Source organism: Aethalodelphis obliquidens, unplaced genomic scaffold (genome assembly GCF_003676395.1).
Source record: "Aethalodelphis obliquidens isolate GAN/ISIS:26980383/991018 unplaced genomic scaffold, ASM367639v1 scaffold5, whole genome shotgun sequence".
Lineage (NCBI taxonomy): Eukaryota > Metazoa > Chordata > Mammalia > Artiodactyla > Delphinidae > Aethalodelphis > Aethalodelphis obliquidens.
The window spans coordinates 47,428,463-47,447,286 of NW_020837949.1; the positions used below are offsets into that span (position 1 = coordinate 47,428,463).

Below are 18,824 nucleotides of genomic sequence, written 5' to 3' on the forward strand. Positions count from 1 at the left end.
CTCAAAATTTAGAAGTCTGAGCCTATAATATTTCTTTCCTTCCAGAAGGCAATGTTTTTGTGGACAATGCTGTCATTGCAGTGAGGCAAATCAGCTCTTCATAATGGCACACCTCGTCATACCTAGGTACCCTGCTAGAAGTGGTCTTTATCCTCAAAGCCTTCTACCTCTGGTGCATGGATTAGTACCTGGTCATTCAGAAGCCGAACAGCATTATAGTTGACTTAAAGAAGAAAATCTTGTTTTGACAAAGTAAAATGGTCCCACCAGATCTGGCAAACGGAGATAAAATGTATTTCTTCTAATAATCAGCTAATTCAAACAAAAACAAAGATGTTTTTTGTTTCGTGTGGTTTTCCCCCCTTGGGAAGCCAGCAGAGAGAGAACTGCATAAAACTGGCTGAAATGTGTTATATTTGAGAAATCATGCAACACAGGGGCTCCTCAGTGTAATCAAAGAATAAAAGAGACCTAAATTCTGATATTAAAGTGTTCATGCAAAGAGCTGGAAAGGAAAACTGTGGGTCAGGCCAAACAACACACACAGTAGATGCGTTCAAGATTTCTGCTGAGATATTCTTGTGCTCCGTCCTAAATACAACAAAACCTAAACATCATCTTAAATCAAATGTTTGGTGCTCTGGAGCCCCCTATGTTGCATGCATGAATTCTATTAGTTATGATTAGTCAAGTTTTGCCATTCAAACCTCGAACAGCATACTTCCAGACTCAACTCATTCCTTATTCACCTCTAAACACTCTCATATACACCAGCCTGGAAAGATAATATATTACAGACGGATCCTAGGCAAACGCGCATCTGCCAGCGTGAAAACAGCACTTGTTACTCTATTCAACAAAAAGAAAGATTATTTATTTTAACTTTAAGAATTTTTTGGATCCCTTCCTCAGAGATGAAAAAGAAAAGACAGGAAGTAAAGGAAGTTACTGCCTTATTCTGAGACAGTCCTATAGACCATTTTTTGTTTTGCCTGGCCTTTAGTCTCAAATGAAATCTGAATGGTGTAGTTTTACAGGGCATGTCTAATCGTATTGGTAAAGAAGAAGAGCGGCCTTCAACTAAGGAGGCCAATATTAGAAAAATCAACATTGCAGATATATAAAAATAACCAGAATAGAAACTATAGGTTGGGCTTCCCTGGTGGCGCAGTTGTTAAGAATCCGCCTGCCAATGCAGGCGACACGGGTTCAAGCCCTGGTCCAGGAAGATCCCACATGCCGCAGAGCAGCTAAGTCCGTGCGCCACAGCTATTGGGCCTGCGCTCTAGAGCTCACGTGCCACAACTACTGAAGCCCTCACGCCTAAAGCCCGTCCTCTGCAACAAGAGAAGCCACGGCAATGAGAGGCCCACGCACCGCAACGAAGAGTAGTCCCTGCTCACCGCAGCTAGACAAAGCCCGCGCGCAGCAACAAAGACCCAATGCAGCCAAAAATAAGTAAATAAAAATAAATTTATAAAAAAAAGAAAAAAGAAACTATAGTTTCTATGGTCAGGGCATTCATTCAAAAGATCTGATAAAAATTTGTCATTGAAAGGTTAGTGATCAAAAGGCTTGAAAAGAGCAAAGCATCCAAAGCCATGGTTATGCTTCCTTCAGGACAAGGGCATTTACGGCCTGACACACGGAAAGACCACCCAACCTGGAGGCAGGGACCCAGCTTCTAGGCTCCGTTTGGCACTCTCCAGCTCTCAGCCTTAGATGAGCCAGGAGAGCCACCAGGCCCGAGATTTTCCTCTGCAAAGTGACGAGCTTGCTCTATCAATAAGAAGACTCCCTCCAGTTCCAGCTCTGCTTAATGCTATCACACAAGCCTACTTCACATCAGAACCCCTAAGCCAAGAGGAACTCTTACTAAGTTTAGTTCAAGCCAAATGCCAACCTGGTAGTTTTCAATCCTTGTTAATCTTAGGGTACAGATTACAAATATGAACCTTGAGGAAGTAGAAGGAAGCAGCTAAAATATGTACTTTTAAAGTGTTAAGTTGATTCTGATCTATTTCTCGGAAAAGATAAATGGGCAACAGAGTGAGCTTGGAGGAATGAAATATGGAAATGTCACTGTAACATCTTATACATTCAGGAATTTACCCTAAACTTTTAGCGTTTTATTTTGAAGGTACCAGAGTCTCAGTAAGAGCTTGAAAAAATTTTACTTTTGTTTCTGCAACAGTACTACCAGTATTACCTGGACACTTGTAAAAGCCTTCTCTCTCTCTTCTCTTTTCTTACATTAAATCCATGATTTGTGATTCCCAACAATGAAATACTAATGGATCCTCAAAAAACACTAATTGCCCATTTTTTTCCCTAATTACAAAATGTAAGAACTCTTTAGTGAAAACATTAAACATGATGTCATTTTTAAAGTGTCAGAGTTTCTATTTAAAGCAATGCCATAAAGTAGATAGCTTATTTAGTTTACAAATAGCAACACAAAAAGGTTCTTTAAGTCTGTTTAGCATATCTAAAAGTGCTTCTTTCTCACATTTAAATATTTGGAGCTGGTCCCCCCCCACCCCAGTTTATTACCTTATCTCAACTGTGTAATTTTCTTAAATAGGATTCAGAGAAATAGTCCTAGATTTAAATTTTTAAACACTAATTTATAAAAGCATTGGTTGATTCCCATAATACAGCTGGTAGTCAAACTGGACAAGATAATGAATTGACTGAGATCACTGTTCCATCTTCATCCAAGAAAGCTGCCTCTAAAAAAAGATCTTAAATTGCTGTAGAAATCCAATTTGGAAGAAGCAAAAGAAGCATATAGATGGGAAACACCAGCCATGATCACATTAATTTTGTGGCTAACAGCACTGCTTTGAAGTGAAGAAGAAGAAGAAAAAAAGATGACTAAAATAATAAGTCCACTCAAATCCCCAATTTTAATCTAACAACATAACCAGAAGAAAACCAACTACAAAATGTGACACAAAATTCACATCTTGGTGATCCAGTGAACATCACACACACACACACCCCCACAAAATAATTTTCAGCTTAATCAGAAGCAAAGAAATGCTAAGGAAACACTATAGGATTGTGGTGCATCATTGCTAAACAGCAAATTATAGCAAGAAATCAGGAGAGCAGGAACCTGACGTTAGTATGAACACAGCCACGGAAAGTCTACAACTGATTGGTTTTGAATCCACAGGTGTGGGAAATAATAGCAACAAATAATCGTAACAAAAATCTTCAACTTACTGTCATTGAAAAGCTATACAGGGAAAATCTAACAAACTACTATTCACTTAACCCCTTATTCGAACAAAAGCTGCGACATCACAAAGATATAAAAATAAAGGCACTGTTTCCACTTTTTTGTGGGAATGTTCTAATTAGCTTCTGCTCATATATAAACTATATAAGGTCACAACTGACTTCTGATTGACAAGCAATTTATGGATATCAGCAATTTACAGTCAAAACCAGTTGGCTGGAAGATATCAACTGAGTAAACAAGTTTAGTCTGAGTAAAGTTGAAAAATAAAAATCTCAGGAAAGCTTGTGGAAAAGAGAATTCTTACCTGGCATATTATTTCACATGCTTTGTAGCTTCCCCACTGCACTTCCCATGCTCATGAACATTATTTTACCCAGGAAATAATGGTCTTATTCACACACACACACACACACAAAACCTTCCAACAAAATGCTATCAAGTCCCAGGAAACTACAAAAGCAACATTAAAAGTCAGTGTAAAGTAAGAATTCCATTTGTGAATCTCACCTATGAAACTACAAGATCGTTCTCCTGGAACCAACTACAAAGTTCCCTTTCTGCTTAATAAGTGTAATAAACATCACCTTACCATTATCTGTAGAATAAAATCAGCAACGTGTTGCTTCCTGCAGACACCAAATCAAATTTTTTCTTCCTTTCTTTCTAGTATCTTCTTTTTCCCCAGCAAGATTAGGAAGAAAATAAAGCTTTGAGTATTGCCTCAATAGTTCAGACCTCAAGACTGTGAAACTAGCTCTCAGTAAGAAAAAAAAAAGAACAGGTCTGGTATTTTACAATCACTTCTGCAGCCCAGGGGTACCTCCTGGACTCCCGTACCTCCTCTCCTTCGGGCTCTAAATTTCTTTTAGTAATGAGACTAATTTTTCCAGTAGCCTTGAACTCCCCAGATTTAACTGACATGGAAAATGTGACTAAAAACTTGTAGAACTGTCTAGCCTCCAACCTTACACAGAATCAACTTTGTTGTAAGTATTGAAGAACACCTCGCAAGCAGCTACTTGCTCCTTCAGACTCCTGCACGACACAGCACAGAACACCAAATAACACTGCGCCATCTAGTTAGCAAGCTGCACTCTCCATTCCAGAAGGGGGGACACCTTCAAACCCTGGGACTTAAGGACTTGTCAGAGTTCAGCTGCTCTAAAGGTCCAATTGTTTATTTAAATAAAAAAAATATCGCTACTGAGATAATCCACATCTAGTGGATATGGGAAAATTTAGGTTATAATGGCACTACAAACTTTTACATCTAACTTTGATTTACAAGATAAAAGCAAGTTTTAAATTAAAAGGGCTTTCTGTTAATAGAGCTTATTATTCTGAAGACGGGGAATGATTTTCTTCGAAAGTTGTCCCTGGGTGCATGCCTATTATCTTTGCTTTTCCCCTTCCACTAATGAGCATTTATCTAAAGAGCCTGTTAATCCTCTGATGTGTGCTTCTGGTCAGAGGTAACAGTTTGAATAAAACCACTAATCACTGATCACTAAATCACTGATCATTAATCACACTCTCCAGTGCTGGTGACCCGGGCCATTTTCCCCTTTAGGTCTATGTATGCATCACAAACAAGGAGTTTAACATTTTAGATGCACATGTATTGTGTGGAGGTTATACTATTTCATCTCTAGATGTGAATAAATAATAAATACTGCCACAAACTTGGGAAAGGATGTCAATTAGACCCCAGACAGGAGTTTCACAAATGCCTACTCTACAGCATGGCTTTCACGCTGAAGAAAGTAGATCTGATTATAACAAAACATGTGTTCTTCAAGAAATTCCCACATACTCAGAATATAAATTTTCCTTTATTTAGCTTTCACCAACTCCAAATCAGAGAGCACTCAAATCTTCTGCACCCCCCACCCCCCATCCAAAAGCCTGTTAGGAAATCTCTTGTTTGATTTCTGCTGCACACTGCAGCGCCCCCATCCCCGAGTTCTTTTTACTTTTATCCCCTTAAACATGTCACACACAGTATTTTTATTTCAACTGCCAGATACGTGGATTCTGACTCAATTCAATGACTTAGTATTTAACTTCCTCTTTAAATATAGAAACTTAAGGTTAAAACACACGCACCAATTTATTGTATGGTACTTTGGGTTCGACGACTCACATTCCCTCACTTTGGAAATGAAACGTTTAGTCTTGAGCCTTTGGCTAAATTTGGTTTAGTCAGCATCCTCAATCATCCCTCTTCGGATAACAGGTCTGAGGAAGGCGCTATGTAAAATTAAGTACTTTGCTTGCAGCGAGTGTGTTGTTTTCCTAAGTCACCACAGGGACACTGTATTATCATAATGTCTCTAAACATTTCCTGAGATGCCTTTTCTATCAGAGTTAAGCATTTTTGCCCTGGAGAAGCGAGCTCGCTGGTGCCTTTCTTAAATAATAGAAAAGGGCAGATTGTGTGTGCGCTGAGCAGGCACCGCGCTCCCCTCAGCCACCAGAAGCTCTTACCCTCACTCCGGGGACTGTGATCTCCCCAGGGAAAGCAGTAAAAGGCGGAGGCAGGGCCAGAGTGATAACAGTGTGGGCGGGAGAAGGGGTGGAGAAGGAGGGGTCCGGGAGGAGAGGGCAATAAAGATGCCCAGGGAACTGGCGATTGTACTAGTACGTTGGGGGCTGGGGGCGGAAAGCATTGTTGCTTTGTCAGCACTTCTAAGCCCCCAACCCTTGAGTATCTGAAGCTGTTAACCAAACACTTACTGGCCTGCAGAATGACGTAATGGACCTGTATTCAGCCTTTATTCCTTGACACATGTCAGAGAGGGAGGGAAAAATAAAAATCAAACACTCAGCGGACTCTGACAACGAAATCTACAAGCAGCCCACTTCAGTTCCTGGCCTTGAACAAGCCTCAAGTGGAGGCTGCACTCGTTCAGGGAAAGTTGGGGTGGGCTAGATCAGAGGCTTTATCTACCAGATACCTCCCCACTACCTCCTCGAAATAAATCTATAGCAAAGGAAAAGCGGGATGCAGCCGCCGGAAGAAAACATCTCCTTGGTTCCTTTGTGCGTCTTGCCCCTCTAAGAACGTCTTGAAAAGTTTTAAGCGATTCCGTGGAGAATCTGCTGGAGAGGAAGACTCTGCCGCCGGGTCCTGAGAACTGCCACCGCGCCGCCGCGGCAAAAGCGGGAGCTGTCATTTGGGGCAGCGGCGGGGAAGAGGTAATGATGCCAGCGAGAACCGGACAGAGGCAAGAGGCGGCTGGAGGAGTGAAGGCGAGGAGAGCCTCGCCACGCTCGAGCCTTCCGCGCCTGGAGTGAAAGCCAAGTGCCCTCCAAGGACGATGTCCCCTCCCCCGGCGCGCGCGCCCACCACCTGCGGTGGGCAGCTCTGCGGAAGAGGTGGCAGCAGCAGGCTTGGCACCCGGGAGGGAGCTAGCCCCCCGTGCGCCCGCCGGCCCGTCCGCCCCCTAGGTGACCCGGCGTCCTCGCCGCGCCCGCTGGAAGTTTGCAAACTTTCTCCGGGGGTTCCGCCGCATCACGGGGAAGTTGGGGACGCGGGGGGAGGTTCCTGGCTCGCCGTCTCCGCTGCCGCCGCCGCTGCCGCCGCTTGACCGCACTTCTGGAGGGTTCCGCACCTTGCCAGGTCTCTGGAGGCAAACACACACCCCCGATTCATAACTGTTCCCCGTGTCAGGGAAACGCACGCGCGCTCCCACACACGCACGCACGCCGGGGCGGACACGGCGCTCGTTCCACGTTAGCATCCCTCCAGTCGCACGGCGCGGCGGCCACCAAGACGCGCTCCGGGACGGACACGGCGTGGGGTCTCTGGGATAGCCTCAGGACACAGCCGATTCCACAGTCCACCAGCATTTGAGGCCGGACTTCCCTCTGGTCCGCCAAAGTGTTTACAAACACAGATCACCCTCCAAAAAAAATGCATCGCATCTTCCCTACTCCTTGCCCTGCGACCTGCCCACTGGACCAAGTAACCTCGCGGCTGCTGCCGAGAACCAACCCCTGCAAACAAGTACGCTCCCGAGATGGCTCCCGCGGCAAGTGCAACAAAAGTGTCTAAATGCAAAAGCCCCAGATGTGGCCGAGCCGTATTTTTAGGAACTTACCAAACAAGTGTGGAGAAGGCAAGAGCGGAGCCCGGGTGAAGGGACCACGTTGGACTGAGCAAAGATTACAATACATTCTATTTAGAGTGCATTACATCACCCCCCCGGTGACGTCACGTGGGATTCCTGAACTTCTAAATCATTGCGGTCCGTGGGGGAGGGAGGGAGGGGCGGGGCCGGCGCGCCGAGGGGGCGGGCCGCGCCCCGGCCCCGCCCCGCCCCCGCCCCAAGAGCGGACCCTGGTGCACCCGCGGGGGAGCTGCGGCGGCAGTGGCGACCGCGCAAGCAACAGCTTGCAGAGCCCAGCGCCGTGTGACACGGCTCCCTGACATTAGTGGTGTGAGTCAGCTTGGAAACAATCCTCATGGTTTCAGACAGGACCACGGAGGAGAGGCAGGGACACGGGCTGTCCCGTGACGAGGGCCTGGTAGCGTTTGAAAGGTGTGGGGATGGGGAGAGGTGGGGAGGGGGTGCTGAAGAATGCCGGAAGAGACTTTCTCCAAACAGAAATGCAGGACGCTCCCCCTTCCCCCACCAGCAGATGTCCAGCTCCTTTTTGCCTGCGACAGTCGTGACCTCATTACAATGTTCCCTGCATCCTGGCTTCTCAGAGCACTCATTCGACACCCCTTTTCACCGCCCGCCCCGCACCCGCCCCTCTCCACCTCACTTCCAAAGGAATAACTTCTTTATTGTGCACACTCACTTGCAATACACTGCCCCCACCCTTTCCAAGACCCCTGCTTCTCGCGTGTGAGAAGCTGGAACGAGAGTTGCTCCTGGGGGGTGGGGGGGAAGGTGAATCACAGCTAGAGCCAAGTGATGAGACTGATTTAGACTCAGCGTCAGAGACGGAAGGGCCCTTGGCGATCACTTCCAGAGCCTCGTCTGTAACTCGCCCAAGCTCACAGGCTGGCAAGTGGCAGAGCCAGAGCCAGAATGCAGGATCCGGGCCCCTGGTCTGCAGTATCTTCCCGACAATTCCTTGAGAGGAGGAGTCAGGCGCTTTCATCATCAGCCAAGTCACCATCACCATCCTCAGCTTAACTTCCATTCAGATGTTCTCTCTGTGAGTCGGACTCAAAGGGTAGGCACAGGCTAAATTTCAGCATATCCCAGACGACCACTGTCATCCTCGCGGCAGCTCACACTTTACAAAGCAATTAAACCCACGTGGAACTAACTCCCTTGATTCTCACAACAGCCCAGCACAAGGAGCAGAAATAGGGCAGGTGTTATAATTATCCCCATTTTACAGGTGAGCTAAGGCAAACCCCAGGTTAAGAGGCTGGCCTGAAGCCACTTGATCAAGTGGTGGCACCGGCACCACCCCAACCCCTGTTTTCAAACCTCAAATCCCAACTGGGCTCTTTTCTAGAACCAGGGCTGAGCTTTACCTTCTCACTGGTTAGAACCTTTGCTAAGGATGTCGGGGCTTTGCTTAGGAACAGTTTAGATCCCATTAACAAACAATAATCATTCCTGACATTTATGTAACATCTGACATTTATATAGTACCTCTTATCCCAATGCATCACAACCATGACTGTGCAGTTTGCCAAAGAATCATGACTGGACTGGCTAGAAATTGTAATGCTTTGCCTGGATTGTCACATACTTCTGAGCTGGTTTTGACATACTAAATGGAAGAGCTTTGTGTTTCCTTCCTAAGTGTTTAAACAACTCTCTTCCCTTTAGTGTTTCTTGATACCACAGGGACTGCCGACTGTTCATTTCTCACAGCCTTATTCAGAACTCATCACTGAGTTTGCTATTTGCTGTCTTCCACATGTGCCCCTGAAGGAATTGCAGAAGAAGGGCTCCAGCCCTAACTTGAATCTTAACCAATAAAACGTTAAATATGACAGCTCAATTACTTGGGTTGACGGAAGGAAGCAACAGCCTCCTTGCCCACATTCCCACTCAATTATCAGGACATCCTTTTCCAGTAAAGCAGGAATCTACCTCCTTCTCCCTCAAAGAAAAAGTGTAAGCCAGACCAGGAGCAAGCTTGAGGCAGAAAAGGAATGCAGCTTGATGTAGTAGTGCTAAGTCTGAGAGTTTATCTTTTTTCCCAGCTAATAGGTGGGGACCAAAGGAATAGAATGGAGAATTGAATAAGCAAAGCTGAGGTGATAATCAAAATATTTAAAAACCTGTAAGTAATTAATCACCATATAAATTTAAAACATTTAATTCCCAGTATTCTCTAAACAGAAGCACATATATATGAGTTTTAATGCAAGTAGTTCACCAGTTTCTAATACTATCCAAATCAGTTGTTGGTCTTTAAAAACTGCTGCTGATCATTTGTTTGACATGCTGTCACCAGGTAAACAATGCCCCTGTCCCAGCCATGGTTGACAAAGGAACACACATGGAACTTTTCCAGTGATCTCCTCAATAACTTGATAATCATTAGGTTACCTGGAGTCTCAATGAGCAGATAATCTCTCCACATCAGCAATATTGTTCATGGTGCTGACTCATCTGTCAGCTTCTGCAGAACTGACAGCAATTTCATTCACGATGTTTCTAAGCCATTGTATTACAGTTTTCTATATATTCCAGATCTCTGTTACCAACTAAGTCCCACACACACACACACACACAATTTTTTTGAATGTAAACTGAAGAAGAGAGGTGGTGTTTATAAGTGTGGACTCCAATGTCAGGCTGGCAGAGTTCAAATCATGGCTCTGCTACTTCAGTTTTAAATAACCTCTCGGCCTTAGTTTCCTCATCTTTGTAATGGGACTGGTGGTGATAATTATACTAATTCAAAGGAGTTAAGAATTGTGCTTGGCACAGGACAAATACTACATAAGCACTTGCCCTCATTTTTATCAATGAAAATAATGTGGCTAATGCCATGACAGGAGGATATTCAGTGATTTTAGCAAACTTGACCAAACAGATGAAAAGACAACCTGTTTCCCTATACTTCTCCTAGCCCCACACTAATCCCTGCATGCATCATCTGTACCAAGCAGGCTCTCGCCTGTCAAACCATGCCAACAGAGCCCTCGTATTTGTGGACTTGAATTTTTGCATGCCTCGTGCTCACCCCATCTCTTTCAGGATCTGTCACAGCCAAAGTCCCATGGAGGCTGCAGTTTCCAGAAGCAGGGGTACCTCAGCTGGTGGCAGCCATAACCTGGGGCATTTGCCTGCTGGGGTGCCAGCACCACCTCCAAGAATGCCACCTCACCCACTGGGATTCCACCCATTATGGCCTGGGGGATATGTGGAGACAGAGACCCTTACACTAGAGTCAAGGTAAACTAGCTGGGGTACCACCATCCAGGGTCCTCTCCACTCCCACCCTACCTACCTCCACAGGGTAGGGGCACAGGCAGGGCACAAGCCTGCCCATAAGGTACCACATTCATTGGACCTATGAAGAGCTGGCTTGTACCTACACTGACAAACGAGAATAGGTGAGACCCCTGTTAGACCAGAGGTTAACCCTTTAGTTGCTGGATCATGGGGCAGTCCAAGGAAGAGGCCTGGGCAGCTGGGCCAGTGGGGTAGCCAAGAGGTCAGAGCAGTGGGTATATACTAACCCTATGGAAGAATTTTAATATTTTAACAAGTTTACAGCCTTACCAGTGCTTACCCACTGAATATGAGGCCTGAGGAGAACCATCCCAAGGGTCCTCAGATGGGGAGAAATCCTTTTGCCTCATGCTTTGGATTCAGTCATTTCTCCAACATTCAACAAAGGTTGACAGGCCTGCCCAGTACTGGGGAGGGAAAAAAGAAAAGGGGTCTCCTTCCCAGCTCCTAGGCTCCTGCAGAGGTTCTCAAACTTAGTGGCATAAGAAGCACTTAGGTAACCTGTTAACTCCCTGACTTCCCCAGGGATTTCTGTTCAAGGATCTGGCATTGGGCCCAGGATTCTGCATTTGTGATTCTGAGGCAAGTGTCTGGGGACCCCACTTCGAGTGACTGTGATCTAGTGAATTCATAGACGGGCAGTGACCTGGGACGCCGGGGAGGGAACAGGAAGAGTCTGCTGCCTGCAACACTAAGAAAAAAAATTAAAAAGAAAAGAAAAAAAAAAAGGAAAAAAAAATGACCCCAGGTTCATATGCTTAAGATCAATCCTCTAGCTGCTTCCCATAAAGACACATATAGCCCTAGAGAAGTCTTTCCCTCGTCCCTTCTATACATACACGACTTAGAGGGACCTTTCCCATTTATTTTTCACTCAAGACTTTTCTCTCCTGTTGCTTGAGCACAGGTTCCGGACGCGAAGGCTCAGCGGCCATGGCTCACGGGCCTAGCCGCTCCGCGGCATGTGGGATCTTCCCGGACCAGAGCACGAGCCCGTGTCCCCTGCATCAGCAGGCGGACTCTCAACCACTGCGCCACCAGGGAAGCCCAACTCAAAACTTTTCTTAACCGAGTTAACAGTGGTAATAGGAAGACTGTTGCTGGGTTTGTGATTAAACCCATTGCTATGGGACCACTGGGAAGTTTCCATCTCTTCTAAGATAAATCTTACCCTGGTTTCTTCATTGTCTTATTTGAAGAGATAAATATTTTCAAATAAACGGAACTGCAAAACTCATCCAAAGACAGCAACAACCACAGCACACTGGCTAACACTTACCAAGCATTTACTCTGTGCCAAGGCTTGTACGAAGACCTTTATGTGTGTTCTTTCAGTTACTCCTCACAATAATCCTATGAGGTGGCTGGACCCATTCTCATTTGCAATGAGGAGCTCAAGTCTTAGAGCAGTGAGCAGCTTGCCCAACTGGGCCAAGGCGGAGGGAGGAGAAAGCCCCAGACCTCTCGAGCCAGCACCAGCACCATGTCCTATGGAATACAGAGCATGCGCCCGTGCGCGCGCGGGAGCACAGGCGCTTTGCGCAGTAAGCGCGTTCACTGTTCCCTCCCACCTAATTTGCATGTAGCGCTCCAGGCGCTTCCTGACGCACAAAATTCTATTGGACCGGTGATGCATGGGAGTCTGTGAGACGCGAAGCAGCTAAAAGGGAAGCCTTTTTCTTCTGTGGTGAGTGGGATGGGGGTGAGGCGGACGCTGAGAGCCCTGAGAGACCATGCTTACCTTGCAAACCAGAACCTCCTTGGAACTCAGAAAAAAGGCAGAGGCGCTCTAAGACACCCAAAAGACTTAGGAATCCTACCTTACTCTTGTTAGTCCCTGTGTTGGGCAACTAACCACTTAAACTGAACATGATGACATAGGTGGAAAAGGAAGGATAGAGCTGCCCTTACTGCTTTTCCTTTCAGTCTTTCCTTAGAAGTAAACAGAAGGCAGAATGTTGGTGGAACGTGTGCACGTGTGAAATACAGCTGAGTTCACTTTGCGCAGCATTTGCACTGTGCAGGTAAGAACAAAATACGTATGTACATAGGAGCCGTGAAATACAAATTGTGTGAATTCAGTGATTCCGTATAGAAGTTAACGTATTTACATTCAAAACTGGCATGCACAATATAAAGATGAATGGTAAAATGCTAATAATTTAATATTTTAATTTTTTGTTACTTTGAACGACATTAAATAGTAAATTTAGGGACTTCCCTGGTGGTCCAGTGGTAAAGAATCTGTCTTCCAATGCAGGGGACGTGGGTTCTATCCCTGGTCAGGGAACCTAAGATTCCCACATGTGGCGTAAGCCCACGCGCCACAACTGCTGAGCTCGTATGCCTCAACTAGATAGCCCACGGGCTGCAAACTACAGAGCCTACGCACTCTGGAGCCCAGGAGCGCAAGTAGAGAAGAGAAAACCCGCACGCCACAACTAGAGAGAAGCCTGGCAACGCAAGGAAAAATCCCACATACCGCAACTAAGATCATGAGTGCCTCAACTAAGACCAGACGCAGCCAAAAAAATAAATAGTAAATTTAAAACACTGTGACAAGTTGAGAGATTGACTATGAGAGAGAGGAAAACCTTTCTACTTAATATCTTTAATGGCACTTTTCCCCAGACTTTTGAACAAGGTGCTCTGCATTTTCAGTTAGCTCTGGGTCCAGGAATTATGCAGCCAGCCCTAAGTACAGCCACATGATTGATGAGATCCGCCATGCCCCCAGATCCACGCTCACCATACTCAGAGTAACAGCAAGCAGAGCAGGAGGTCTAACAGCCTCAGCTTTGTCACTTACTAAGTGTGTGACCCTGGCCAGTTTTTAACCTCTCTGAACTTCAGATTCTTCGTCTGTAAAATGGAGCTAATGTTAGCATCTACCTCCCAGGATATTGCAAGGATTCAATAAATTAATATATGTAAAGTGCATAAAACAATGCCTGGCACATAATAATTACTGGAAGAAATGTTAGATACTGTTATGCTTTAATAAGGTTTTGGAGAGAATTTCATAAAATAATCCATGTCAACTACTTAGCACCAGGCATGTCGTTTAGAATATGTTCAGCAAATGTTCATTACATAAAATTGCATGTAAGCTGTAATATTGCAGTTCTGTGGATTAGAATAAAGGAATCAATCCCATTTGTCCTCAAATTAAGAGCCTTCATATAAGCCACTTGTATTTGAAGCACAGTTAGATTAACAAATCTGCCCTGAGTTTGTGGGCAACAGAGCAGTTTTACACAGGCTGATGTTCTAATTGAAACCATCACAATTTTCCCTTCCAGTCTTGACATACAAATGCCTTTTTACACCAGCAGTTGTGTAATTATTAACTCTTGTGTGGTTGAGATTTACTGCAGTCACTTCTTAAAATCCTAACAGGTAGAGCTCTAAAATGCTATACTCTTGCATTGGAGGTCGGGGTGCGTGTCAACTGTGAAATGTTGTTTAACAAGGGACAACCTGGTCACTTGGCTCAAGCTTGGGAGACCTCGTCTGGAAGGCCATCAGTTGCTGATGGCTTGACCTATTCCTTTAAGGAATTATCGTATTCCCCACATTATAAAATTTCATGTTTTCTCTTGAACTGGTCTGAAAATCAAAAGCTTCACCTATCCCAAAGGGTATTAGAGTGTTAACATCCCTATAAAAGTTACACTTATCTTAATGTGTTCCTCTTTTATTTTTTAAAAGAGAGACTTGATTAAATGAAAAACTACTCTTGTTTTTTTTTCCCCTGCCTTATTATTAAGTAAAAGAGATTGACACCTGCTCTGAATAATGACCCGGAATAATAGTGCTGTGTCAGCACACTCCAAAAATTTTAGTAATTTCCTTAAAGATCAATGGTAAGCGGAAAGTAACGGTTTTACAATAATTAGGAGTGTTTTATATATAGGGAAGGTTCATTTAGACTAAAACAGTATTGATATCACATAAATTAATATTGAGCGTCACCTCATATGAACTGATATTTCACATACCACCTCTTTTTATATCATCATTACCCACATGTTTAACTCATGTACTGCTGACGTGGAAGGTTACTCTCATCTCTTTAGGAGCATTTATAAGTACTTTATTTAAATGATTCTCGAAAATTTCAGTAGCTTTTAAACCTAATTGATCTGTGATTCCTCCTCATTCTTACATGATACAGAATATTTAAAACCTGGAAAGTTATTCTCAACCTCATCTGAATCATGAAAATTGCCCACTAAAGGAGTTAGAAAATATAAAGCTTCCCCATTTCTCCCCACTCCCCGACCCTGGTTTTAAAATATTCTGTCTATAGCTTTCACAACACTGCCCTTACTTGACACTTAAAGAGAACATGTACGAACAGTACACTGGAACATTGTGCTCTTTAGAAAAATCATCTATTTTCAAGACTGCTGTGGCTATTTAATGCTATGCCAAAGTCTGAGGGGAAGGAAAGAACAGTATTATTTGTGAACACTAACTGTGGTTCAAGCCCATGATATATATATATTTTTTTTTTTTTTTTTTTTTTGCGGTACGCGGGCCTCACACTGTTGTGGCCTCTCCCGTTGCAGAGCACAGGCTCCGGACGCGCAGGCCCAGCCGCTCCGCGGCATGTGGGATCCTCCCAGACCTGGGCACGAACCCGCGGCCCCTGCATCGGCAGGCGGACTCGCAACCGCTGCGCCACCAGGGAAGCCCCCCATGATATATTTTATCTCAGTGAATCCTGACAACTCTGGATGAAAGATGTTATTACTCCTATTTTATTGATGGGCGTATTAAAACTCAGAGAGGCTAAGTAATTTGGCCAAGGCCACACAGCTAATAAGTGAGGCAGCTGGGTTTCTAACCTAGTCTGATTCCAGAATCCCCATTTTCCATCACATCCTGCTGCAATGGCCTTTATTTCCAGATGCTTTGTCTCTCCTTTCACTCTCCTGCATAACATTATTTTGTTTTGTTGAGCAACCCACCCACACATATATACACAGAGGTTGAAAGCCACTGTGCCTCTCAGTGATCATTGTGTGGGAGTCATATCCTTTCATAGGCTGAATCCTGTGTTTGTGGGGGAGCAATAGACCTGTTTGATGAAGAACAGAGGGCCCTGCATAGCAAGATCCTGGCCATTATTGGTGATCCAGGCATATCCAAGTCCCATATGTGCTGGGGGGACTGTGGGCAAGAGAGCCAATGGCTGCCCTGAGCATTTATTATGAGAGTGGGCTGCTGAATGAGGCTTTGACCTTAGCTCCACTACGGAGACAAATCAGCAAAGGCAAAGAAGGTGGAGGTCACTGGTGTGGAGACTGGAAGGATACTCAAAACACTGACTGAATTTGCCAGAGGAAGACAGATGCAAAGATAATTAAGATTGCTGGGACCCTATTTATTGCTGTCACTGCAGTAGTTGTTCATCCGTTTCCTTTTATGGACTCAGATCTGGGGGATGCTACATAAAAATAAAAGGTTTAAATTAGAATAACACCTTGAGGGCTTGTTCTTTCTCTCCATAGCCAAAGAGGTCCCTTATGGTCTCTCTTTCATTTTTTTAATGGAAATATTTTTATTATTTCTGCACATTATGAAAGTAATACATGCTTGTAAAAACCTCAAGTAATACAGAAGTGTTTAAAACAGAAAGTAAATGTCTCCCTATAATCCATCTGGAGATAACCACTATAAAAGTTTGATGACTGTCCTTTCAGAAATTGTATCATACATGTAAGCATAAATTCCATGAATGTGGTCAGACTACATACTCTGTTCTCAAACTGCCTTTTCCCATAAATTGGTGTTAAATTTTACAATTTATTGTGACATTTATCTATAGGAATATTATAATATGGCATCATCCTTTTTCATGGTTATATAGGATTCCATTTTGGGGTTTAATCAATTGACTATGAATAGATATTCATATAGTTTCCAGTTTGTTGCTATTATAATCAGTGCTACAATGGATACTTGTTACTTGAACACACATATGTGACTACTTTTCATAGAAATGGTGTTGCAGGTTCACCGGCTATGCATGTTTTGAATGTTGTTCCATATTGCCATATTGCTTGATAGCCTTTCAGAATGGTAGCACCAATTACTGTCTGGCTTACAAGCAGCAAGAGGGCCCCCCACCCCCACACTCTTATCAATAGGGGCATCTTTTAAGAGTAATGAAAGTCTTACATGAGATCTCAAACAGATGTAGGTCTGCCTTATAAGCAGAACTAAAACTGATGGTTTCCACAAAGAATCCTACTACAGATGCAAGAGATTTTAATGACAGAATTCACACTCATAAATCATCAAACAACAGCTAACTCTGATTGTTAGGAATCAGTGTAAGTCTGTCCCACACATCTCATTCAATTAGAATAACTCTGTGAAGCTAATATCACTATTATCCTCTTCCATTCTAGAGGAAACTGAATTATAGAGAGGTACAGCAACTTGCCTAAATGGCTGACAAGAGGTGAAACTGGGATTTTTTTCTGCATTTTTTAAATTGAGATATAGTCGATGTATAATATTATATAAGTTTCAGGTGTACAAAACGCGGATTCACAATTTTTGAAGGTTATGTTCCATTTATAGTTATTATAAAATATTGGCTATATTCCCTGTGTTATACTATATATCCTTGTAACTTATTTATTTTATATCTAGTAGTTTGTACGTTTTAATCCCCTACCCTTGTCTTGCCCCTTCCTGCTCCCCTCTCCCCACTGGTAACCACCAGTTTGTTCTCTGTATCTGTGAGCCTGTTTCTGTTTTGTTATATTCACTAGTTTGTTTTATTTTTTTGATTCCACATATAAGTGATAGCCTACAGTGTTTGTCTTTCTCTGTCTGACATATTTCACTTAGCATACTACCCTCCAAGTCCATCCATGTCATTGCAAATGGCAAAATTTCATTCTTTTTTATGGTTGAGTAGTATTCCATTGTGTGTGTACATATATGTGTGTGTGTGTGTTTGTGTATATATATATATCATATCTTCTTTATCCTTTCTATCCTTTCTTTATCCTTGTCTGTTGATAGACACTTAGATTGCTTCCATATCTTGACAATTATAAATAATTTGCTGCTATGAATGTTGGGGTCATGTATCTTTTCGAATTAGTGGGGGTTTTTTGTTTTTTTGTTTTTCTGGATAAATACCTAGGAGTGGAATTGCTGGATCATATGGTAGTTCTGTGTTCAGTTTTTTGGGAAGTCTCCATACTGTTTTCCACAGTGGCTGCACCATTTACATTCCTACTAACAATGTAGGAGGGTTCCCTTTTCTCCACATCCTCACCAGCATTTATTTGTGGTACATAGAAAGAACATAAAATTACTTACCTTTTTAAGTATACAATTTGGTGGCATTAACTTACATCCACACTGTTGTGTAATTATCACCACTGTTTATCTATTTCCAGAATTTTTTCATCATCCCAAATGGAAACTCTGTACATACTAGACAGTAATTCCTCACTTCCTCTCCCCCTGGAACTGGGATTTGAACTCGTGAAACCTGAGGTTAAAGCCCAAGGCTTAAATACCAGAGTCTAACTGCTTTGACTGGTTCTACCATTTTCTCCTTCATTGTGCACTTGAATTAAACTCAGATTTTAGTGTTTTCTTTTTGTGAGTAGGTTCTTGTGTGGTAAAGGAATAGCACCCATGGAATATTTCCAGAATAATGGGAGGCTTTGTGGCAAAGGTAGGATTGTGAGGGCACAAATCAAGCCTCAGCATTGCCGACTTACCATCACTGAACTCATCCATGGTAATTCTAATTGCTAAACATGAAGACCAAGGTCTTATGTTAGGCTGATGAATCAGTTTTAAAAAAAAAAAGAGGAGGGCTTCCCTGGTGGTGCAGTGGTTGAGAGTTCGCCTGCCGATGCAGGGGACACGGGTTCGTGCCCCAGTCTGGGAAGATCCCACGTGCCGCGGAGCGGCTGGGCCCGTGAGCCATGGCCGCTGAGCCTGCGCGTCCGGAGCCTGTGCTCCGCAACGGGAGAAGCCACAACAGTGAGAGGGCCGCGAACCGCAAAAAAAAAAAAAAAAAAAAAAAAGAGGAACCATTTCTATCCTGATTCACTAATCCAAATAAACTGACCAAGGGGCAGCTATGG

General features: G+C 43.8%; 1 protein-coding gene across 3 annotated transcripts in view; it reads right to left on the reverse strand.

The window, feature by feature from the left end:
• CREB5 (cAMP responsive element binding protein 5) overlaps positions 1-7,392 on the reverse strand; it is a 416,133-nt gene extending 408,741 nt beyond the window's left edge. For all 3 annotated transcript variants that reach the window (XM_027102311.1, XM_027102312.1, XM_027102313.1), the window contains exon 1: positions 7,354-7,392. The gene's annotated coding sequence lies outside the window, so the exon portion shown is untranslated. The remainder of the gene's footprint in view (positions 1-7,353) is intronic.
• Positions 7,393-18,824: the final 11,432 nt, after the last annotated feature.